Raw genomic sequence first — 9,399 nt, forward strand, 5'->3', positions numbered from 1 at the left:
TGCCATCTGTCTATCATTAAGATAAGTTGTTTGGAAACAGCATTGCTCTGGCACAGAACAGTGGGTAAGTCACTTAATCAAACAAAGGTTTCAAGCTTTTGTGAGACAATAATGCTTGAATCATTTAGTTTCACACAGAGATGCTTTGATTTTAGATGTATTGCTAAAAGAGCCCAGATCCATATTAATAAAAAACAGTCCTGATGTCATGTTGGTTCCTTTACAAAAATAAAATGAATTAAAAATAAAATAATAATAATAAAAAACATCCAGTTGCACATTTCATACCTGGGAGCTGAGCTGCCTTGTGCAACCACAATCTTAGACTACTGGCCAATGAGCAGTTTCACTTCAGCTACTGGAGGTCAAGTGCCTTGCTCAAGGGTACCTCATTGGTAATTGCTGGAGTGTTTTTTAATCTACAGGTTGGGAGCCGAAATGGGTCAGATGCCAGTTTCTTGTAGGTCCCCTGATGATAAGAGTGCTGGTAAGTTTTCTTGAGACTTGGACCCACCATAAAGATACATTTCTTAAATTTCTCTTACGGCCTGAGAATGAGCCTGTTGTAGAGTTTTAATGGTTCAATAGGGGATGCACACAGTAATATAAAGCCTATGTGCTGATGGAAAAAAAACAGTGGTGGTTTTCTCTTCTGTGTGTTAATGGCAGTGGCAGGGTGACATAACATAACTCTTGATTTATAAGGCTATTTGAAATGCCATCGCTCGCGGGGCTGTACCCATAGAGCAGGCAGGGAGGATCGCTGACAGCTCACTGACTACAGGATGGTGAGACAGAAACGCCTGGTGTGTCTGTCTGTCGGGCTCTCTCTCCTTATCTCTCTGTCTACCATCTTTTGTTCTGTCTCATCTGTTTAGTACAATCTTCTGTGCGCCTCTCCTCTTGCTCTCCTACTTGCTTTCCACGCACAGACCCCCATCTTTCTTTCATCTATTGTGGTGGCAAAGGGTCGTAGCACCGTGAGACATTTACAGCTCAAACAGTTACACTCCTCAGCGCCCATTAAGTTCAAAAGACACACTGCGATGGGAACCTTTACACCAGGTGGAAACTAATACTTTTTGTCACCAAAGATGTTCGGGGAAGAAAAAAAAAATGTGGGCAGCTTAATAGCGATATTAATTTCTCCACCTTCACCTTTCACGTCACCTGCTGGCCGTCAGCTACGGGGCATTTCTGAAAATTTTGTAATATATAAGCCTGACATTAGGATGATTGAATGTGACATGTTCATATACGCAATTTGGGTATTGTTAGCTAAATACGCCCAGTAATGGCTGAGGTGGGGGTGTAGGCTGAGGTCAACAGCTTAAGGTGTGTGCAGGTATGAGAGTAATGCATTTGGAGACACACACCTGCTTAGCCCTCAGGACTTAAAGTATAGTGGAGACAAGAGTGACAGCAGTCCTTCTAGAGTATTTCAAATGCTCTGTAATCATCTGTGTATGTGTATGGGAGTGTACTTGTTTTCCAGCAAACTTCCAGTAGCTGTGTGCCTGTTTGTGGGCGTATTTCCACAGAAAGCTGTGGTAAAAGCATGGATAGGGGAATTTTCAAAGAACGATACATGAGAAGCACTGTGAGACGCCAAATCTCTGTAGCAGCTAAGACAAAAGCCCAGGTGGGGTCACCCATTGTCATGTCCATAAGTGGACATATATGATACCTATTTGTAAGCATGTTCACAATACCAAAAGACATTTTGGAAACCAACTGGTGTAATATGATCACTGAAATATAGTTAAGGCACAAGCAGGTTTGACTGGGTAAGAGCATCAGTGCTCAGTAGGGGAATTCCTGGATGAAAACAAATCCCTGGCTTGGGTGTTTCTGTATTTAGGTATGTTTGAAGAATGTTGCCACTGTATATTGTCATCGTCGAAGGGGAAACTGAACACAGCATTAAACAGCAAGGGAACATTAGCAAAGGAAAACAGATAGGATTGCCATTACATTAGGAATGTGGCTCCTGAAAGAAAACCACGAGGGCACCCAAAGTGATACTGTTTCACCGCAGCTCTTTAATTTCTGCCACAACATCACTAAGTCAGATTGGGAAGTTGTCAGGTGATCTACATGCTCCTTGAAGCCTCCAAGGGCATTTCTGTGGAACCATTAGAGGTATTCACAGATTCACACAAGATTCTGCTGAGATTTAACCAAAGTATTAGCCAGTCAATCAGTCTCTTGATTGAGATTCTTTCCCACCCATGATTACAAATAGTCTGTAAAGTCTGCTATAATGAATTATTTTATATGAAATTTGATTTAGTTTGTCTTTTCTGATTTAATTATTTAACCAATTTAATTTAAGGTATTTATTACTGCATAATCAGGCACAAAAGGACAGATCACCAATTGTATTGATATTTTTGGTGTTTGGGTGTCATCTTGCTTAAAGTAAATAAAGTTGTAGTTCTTTTCATTTTGAAAAATAACAAATACAACCGTGGGCGAAACATCAAAATATTATATATGAAAATGGTCAAACAAAACGTTTTGTGCATTGAGAAAAAATGGACCCCATCTAAAAATACACTACTATAATTGTAATTTATTCTGTTGTTGACACGAGACAAAAACAAACTTTTTTTTTTTTATTATGATTATGACTGATGTGGTTTTCTTGCATTCTTCAATACAAGCAGCGGTGGGGAAACAATACTAGTGTTGGTTATATTGGTTAGAGATGTTTGTTCTGTACAAACATGAGGAAAATACACCAGTCCAAGACTTCACTGAAGTAGCAACCTGTGGGAACAGAGAGTGTTGCCTGTAACTGTGACTCATGCAGTCTACCATTTCTGTGGTTAGGCTAAATGCTCTGACCCCAGCATCAGTCACCATCAGCCCACAGACAGGCTCACATTTTACTGTCTGAGGAATTTACCACCCTATCCAGTGCTAGAACTGCTGTAAGACTATACATCAATGATCCTAATCAACAGTAATCCTGTTTATTACTAATTATTTGAATAAAGAATTATGTGAGCTGTGCTTTAAGGAATATGTGCAGTATAATTCTAGAACATATCGTAGTCTCTGGCCTGTCTGAGTATTTAATTATTGTTTGAACTGGAAGCCACAGCCAAATCACAGTGATGAAAACAAATCCCTACACAGCCAAACATTGTTGGGGGACTTTACTGAAAGCTGTTGGCGGATAAAGAAAAGAAGTGTAAATAACACACATCCTAGATAAATATGGTAAATCCGTGCCAGTTGCTTGCAACATCTTAATGTTAGCCTATGCCATGAGTCATCGCTGTCTGGGAGGTCATATTTCAGTCAGATTAGCATGCAGTCACCTCATCAATGTCTGTTTTCTCAGTGATTAAGCCCTTTAGCTCTTGACTTTTACAGACTTAATGAAACCTACATGATCTCTCCTGATTAACTTGAACTCACACACTCTCTCTCTCTGTCTGTTTCTGTGCCTTTGAAGAAACACAACAAACTATCGAGCCAAATCCATACGAACCCAAGTAACATCAACTCTGACTTCTCAGCTTGTGGCCCTCCCAAATCTTCTCGTATCCAAACATCTCTTCCCCTTTGCTTTCTCTTTAAACACAAGGCCGTGTTATCACCCTTGCTTCCTCTTCCCTCCTTCCCACTCCCTCCTTTTTTTTTTTCAAAGCATGAGAACAGGGCCGGTGCGATTAAGGAATCCTAGCCCTGGCTAATCACCCCGGACTGGAGCACTTCCGCTGCGCTGATTACCAAGGAAACCATTAAGGAGAAGAAAGTGGCTGGATCTTTCATCCTGGTCGGCCGGGCTCAGGGGAGGTCAGAGAGGGGTGTGTTTGATAGGCCATTTACCCTTCCTGTTCTTATTATTCCAGCATTTCCTCTATCTGGACTCAACACGACTACAACAAGCGGACCCCGGGCCCGTCTTGCCCTCCCTCCCAAAGGGCTGTAATCATTGCCATACTGGTGTCCTGGACTCACTGGTACGTATGCATGACACAGTGTGCATATGGAGAGTTGATTCGCTAACACACGTAAATGCACACGTGCACCCCTAATCACACATTCTCACTTTCACACCCTCACACACACGTTGCACTGGTACCTTGGGTTCACTCACCCCTCCTCCATGAATACAAGGTCTAGTTGAGCAGCAGTGACCCTGGAATAAACAGGGTACACACATAACCAAGTAGTACCCCTTCCTCTCTCATTTTCCACCCCCTTCCCAGAAGAACAAAACCAGTGTATTTGCGCGCACCAGGGCCTCATGGGTACTGTCACAGATGGTGCTAATGACGTGTGCCCCAGCAGAGGCAGCGCCCTCGTTCGTGCTAGACTGGTGACATATGCTCAGTCGCAGGACTATCAGCAGAGCACAGCAGCCCCCAGTGTCCGAGAGACACCCCCGTAACCCCTCTGCCACAGCGACACAATGACAGAGACAGACCCTAAACAAACACAGAGCTTGGCTCTGCCTCTGTCTCTCTCTTCATTGTATTTCAATCTGTTTCTTTCTCAATCCCCCCCCTCCTCCCATTGTCCATTTCTGTCTCTCCCTGTTACTTCTCCCTCCCCTATGTTGTTCATCCCTCCTCTGCCTTTTCCCCTAATGTCCCCACTGAGCCTAACTTGATGGATGACCCTTTGCTTTAGCGATTAGGGTCCCCATGGGGGCCCCTTCTCTCCTCTGTAGGAATCCGGGTACGACGGAGTGACAGAGCAAGTTTAGGCTGCCGCCTGCCTCTGAGTGTAAGCGTGTGTGTTGCAGATATCAGGGGGATTTGTATAGAAGGGTGACAGGACGTATCAGCCAAGTGGAGTCTCATGGTTGGTAATGGGCAGAGCACTAGCTTGTCTCTGTGTCCTGTGGTCTTCCCCTTCACTTGAGCCCCTTGTGCCCATACTGTCGCAGAGGAAATGAGATGAAACCAGATGTGTTGCGCTGTTCTGATTTTATTTCTCCTCCAGGATAAATAAAATATCTATTATAAAGGCATATATACAACAAAAAATAGTAAATAATAGTAAAGAATACGAAAATTGAATGAGGTGATTATTAAATTTGGTACTAAATTACATAATCTCCTATAATTTTCTAGTTAATTTTCATGCATTTCAATACAGTATATTGTTACGGTATCCAAAGGTGACACCAATGCACTGACACTTCAATAAAAAGCCCAGAATGGGGGAATTCCTTGAACATGAGGGCAACCAAACAGACCATTGGCTGTCATTATCCCTGAAACTCAACCTTCTCAGTATTACTGTAACTCCACACTGATGCACCAACCTCCAGAGACTTTTTGTACTGTATAGTGATGCCACACCGGCCTTTTGTACAACTGCATTCCTTCAAAAAGTTGTAAAAATGCTAAAAGGTAACTGTGGACAAATTACTAAATTACACTTGAGCCCCTTGGGGAACACAATCTGGAATCAGTCGAAAGTGTTGGAGTAAAAACACTGTGTCATGTTTCTGTAACCAAGAAGATGTAACCATAGACACCTTTTGTTCAAGATAAAGCAGAAAGGCAGTTGTCTCACCATTTGTTTAGAGGGGATGTTTTGGTGATGAGCTCATGCCGAGATTCACTTTTCCACATTAATGGATTAGCTATAGGACGGGTGCAGTGATTCTAACTCAGCAATAATAGAAAAATATGAATACTATAATATGCATGCACAGCAAGGAATGTGTGTTAAAAGTTTGGAGTAGAAATATTATCATTGATAATTGTTCATTTAGTCTTAATTGCCTAAATTATTTATTGATAGCTCTGCATTTTCAAAGTGCTGTGCTTTGCCTTTGGTCTCAGAGCAGAGTTGCACTGACAAGAAACGAAATGTGACAGACTGCATGAATATTAATCCTCAATCAACAACAAAACAAGAAATGAGTGACATTTGGAAATCAATTAATTTATTTGGCAAAATGCAGATTTGATGAATTTATTGATGTGATCTTTGAAAGCTGAAATGTATACTGGAAGATTTCTTTTGTAATTAGTTGAATCCCTTTGCAAACAAAGGTATCCATTTTTTTACTGTGGCACAATTGCTCCTATCCCGACTTAATAAACATACAATCCAAAGCACATGGAGGACCAGAAATTGTGTACTTTCTGATTCCAGAGGGTTATTCTTTTCATATCCTTGTTGTTTTGTCATTAGTATTTGTATTTTCTTCAGAGAAAAAAGACAGCATTTACTCACAGCAAAACAAAGTTAGACGGCCGAAGCAAGAGACGAGACATTCTTTACAAATCAAGCTTCATCAGCACATTAAACACATTTAAGTAATAATAGATTGATAATAGATTGATTCATATTTATAATAGAAAATATGCTTTGCACAAAAAAAATCCACATTATACAATCACATAGTATTATAATGGCAAACAGTAATGAAGTGGTTAAAATATGGCTTTTCAGTCAATGCCAAGTAGCCTAATCTCTTATGTAACCTGTAGTATGATAACCACTTCAGTTCAATGGTAATATGAGAGAAAACTGAAAGTAAATAAATAACTTAATAAAAAATAAATAAAAACGAATGTCCACAATAAGGGTAATGTCAAGAAATTCCCCTGATTTAAAGGGATTGCATTCACAAGATCCTCAACAACAAATGACTGTAGGATGGGTGGAATGGGTTGAATTTACACTGCAGATTGAAATGTATTTTTCACCTACTGTCATGTAGACATTTTCTATTTCACTTTATCCAAACAAAGAACAATCAGATTCTGAGTGTTTGCATGCTCATGTTTAAAGCATGGAAATTGAAATTCCAGATCTGCAAAAACTTAATGAAGAAAAAAAAGAAATCCAAATTCTGCTGGCAGTATTAAAAGAAAAAAACTGCTCTGGTGGTCTTAACCGGCCATCATTTTCTTACTTAACAATAATGGACACCATGTGAGGAACCCTTGGTCCCACAGTCAAAACCAGCGGGCTGAATGAAAAAGAGGAAAGAAGAGGTCGAATATTTATGTTTCCCAAAGAGCTCACATCCGGAGATAATCTGCTGTATCTTTAGATAATCATTAGTAGCTTATACGCACCGGCTGAGCTGTAATTAATGGCAGGGAAGCTATGACATGGTGACCCAGGGATGTTTGTCCTATCACTGTATGGCCTGTTCATTAGCAAAAGCTGGAGCCAGTCACATCTTCTGCTTCTGATTTAAAGTTGGTACAGTTTAGCAAGAGATATACCAGCAGACAGTGCTCACTGTGAACACTAGTTCATCTTTTTCTAAATGCAGGGTCTTAATAGCTTCTGTCAACCTGAGATAATGTAAACATTAATTTCATTTTGAGTTGTATCTCACTACACAGACCTGTACTGATCTATTCCCTCTATAGATATAAAATGAACTCCTAAAGTACAAATAATGTGAAAAGTCAATGAAAGCATGCTTATAGACACAGCTAGAAATATGCAGTCGTTTAGCACTGAAATGGTGTTTTGGAAAATCTGTGTAACCTGGTTTTGGTGTTGAATGGGTTACATCCAACAGTAAGTAACTCAGCTCCCATTTTATTTTCAGCAAAATATTTTCTTATGATTAAAACCTTACTTTAACAAAAACTGCTTTTGAAGCCAAACTTTAAATGTTTACTGAAATCTTGTAGCTTAAAATAACATGAAAAATAGTTGGCATGTGTGTGTTGTTAACACATATTATCACATAATATATTCTTATTCTTATCCCATGTTTTTATTCTAAATTCCAGATTTAAGCTTATAAACTTTTACTGTTTATTTATTTATTTATTTTTGTTAACAGTATTTTCTTTTTTTCTTATCTATTATGTGTGTATCTGCATACATTTCCTAACATGGATAAATAAAGTTATATTGAATTTAATTAAACTGAAAAATCATTTTGTAGTGGAGATATGTAACGCTGGTATTACTGTGGTCCATATGAAACCTAAGGTAAGAAAAAATATTGTTATTGTACAAAGAAAAAACGTGCTGCATCACAACCCAAATGTCATGAACATCTCTGACCATTGAGTGAACCATGTGATTTACAGTATGTGATCATCTTTCCTATAAGAAGCTGCTTGTAGACATCCCCTGCTTACTGATATCACTCATGCTCTAAAACATCATCAGTATGAGAGCCAGAAGACTATGGACTCTCAGTCTATGAACAGTACGAGCGTATGTTCATCCCTCCACTGTGAGATGTGTGGGAACTCTTCACTTCAGCCGCACAAACTCTCTGTCATGCCGGCTCCAGTGTCTGGTCTTGTCATTTTTCACCCCACCACCGACACCGCTGTGCAAGGGGAGAGGATGTGTGTGTTTGTGTGAAAAGCACACCTGGCAGAGAAGGGGACCTATAACCCCACCCCTCCACCAACCCGACCTCAGATCCCCCCCCCCTCTTCTTTCTCCGCCCTCCATCCCACCTTCTTCCCTTCCCTCCTTCCCGGGCCCCGAGGGGAGAGATGGATCTGTGTCTGGGGCTGCTGATGTCACTCTTGGCAACCTGAGGTTTAAGAGTTCAGAAGCTTGAACTGGAGGAACTATCTCACTTTGTTTACAATGAATGCAGACTCGGGTATATGCATGAGAAAGCTGTAATACTTTCTGTTTACAGCTTGTGGTCAAGTCCTTTTATCATTTACTTTGTCTTCAAATGTATGTAATTACATTCTTTAATGGTATACAATTTTTTGTACCTCTTGTAGAAAAAGTTTTTGCTGTTTATGGCATTTCTTTTCTTCATTCACTTGAACAGTGGGGCTGATGAGGAGGGCACTGTGGAAAAAATACAGGCAAACAAAACTTAATAGAGACCAGGAAAGACATGTGTTTCCAGAGGTGGGGATTAAACAATTGAGAATGAAATCTGTCAGCCTAGCCAAATCATCAGAGCCAGAATATAAAAAATATGGCCCATAAAGTCAAATAAAATTGCATGGGAGAGAAGGTCCAATATCACCAGTTTGTAAAGAAAATCATATGTTTTCTTAGAGATCTTGAAAAGCTAGCAAGGATAGCAAAATTAATCGATTCAAGATATCTCAAAGTGAGCACCCTCCCTGAGAGGAATCCTAAAGAGATACCGTATGTGGTTTACATGTATGCTCACTATATGTAAACACAGACAAGAAGACAAACAGTCGCAGAATGCCCAAGATGCTTTATGTGGCTGGATTCACTTTTGAGGATTTAGGCCTTGTTCTGTACTGTCAAGTGAAGACACGCAAGAGAAGACAGCAGAGCACATGTCATGGAAGTCAGTCTGGATGAAAAGACTTGTCTCTCTTTCCTCAGTCAAGTCGTCATACTGTGCAGTCATGCTGCAGAAGTTTACGGATTTTTAGAAGTCTTGACATTGTCCCATCAATTACAGGACACTGATGTCACGGGCCTCTG

This window comes from Thunnus maccoyii, chromosome 21 (genome assembly GCF_910596095.1).
Source record: "Thunnus maccoyii chromosome 21, fThuMac1.1, whole genome shotgun sequence".
In the NCBI taxonomy this organism is placed as follows: domain Eukaryota; kingdom Metazoa; phylum Chordata; class Actinopteri; order Scombriformes; family Scombridae; genus Thunnus; species Thunnus maccoyii.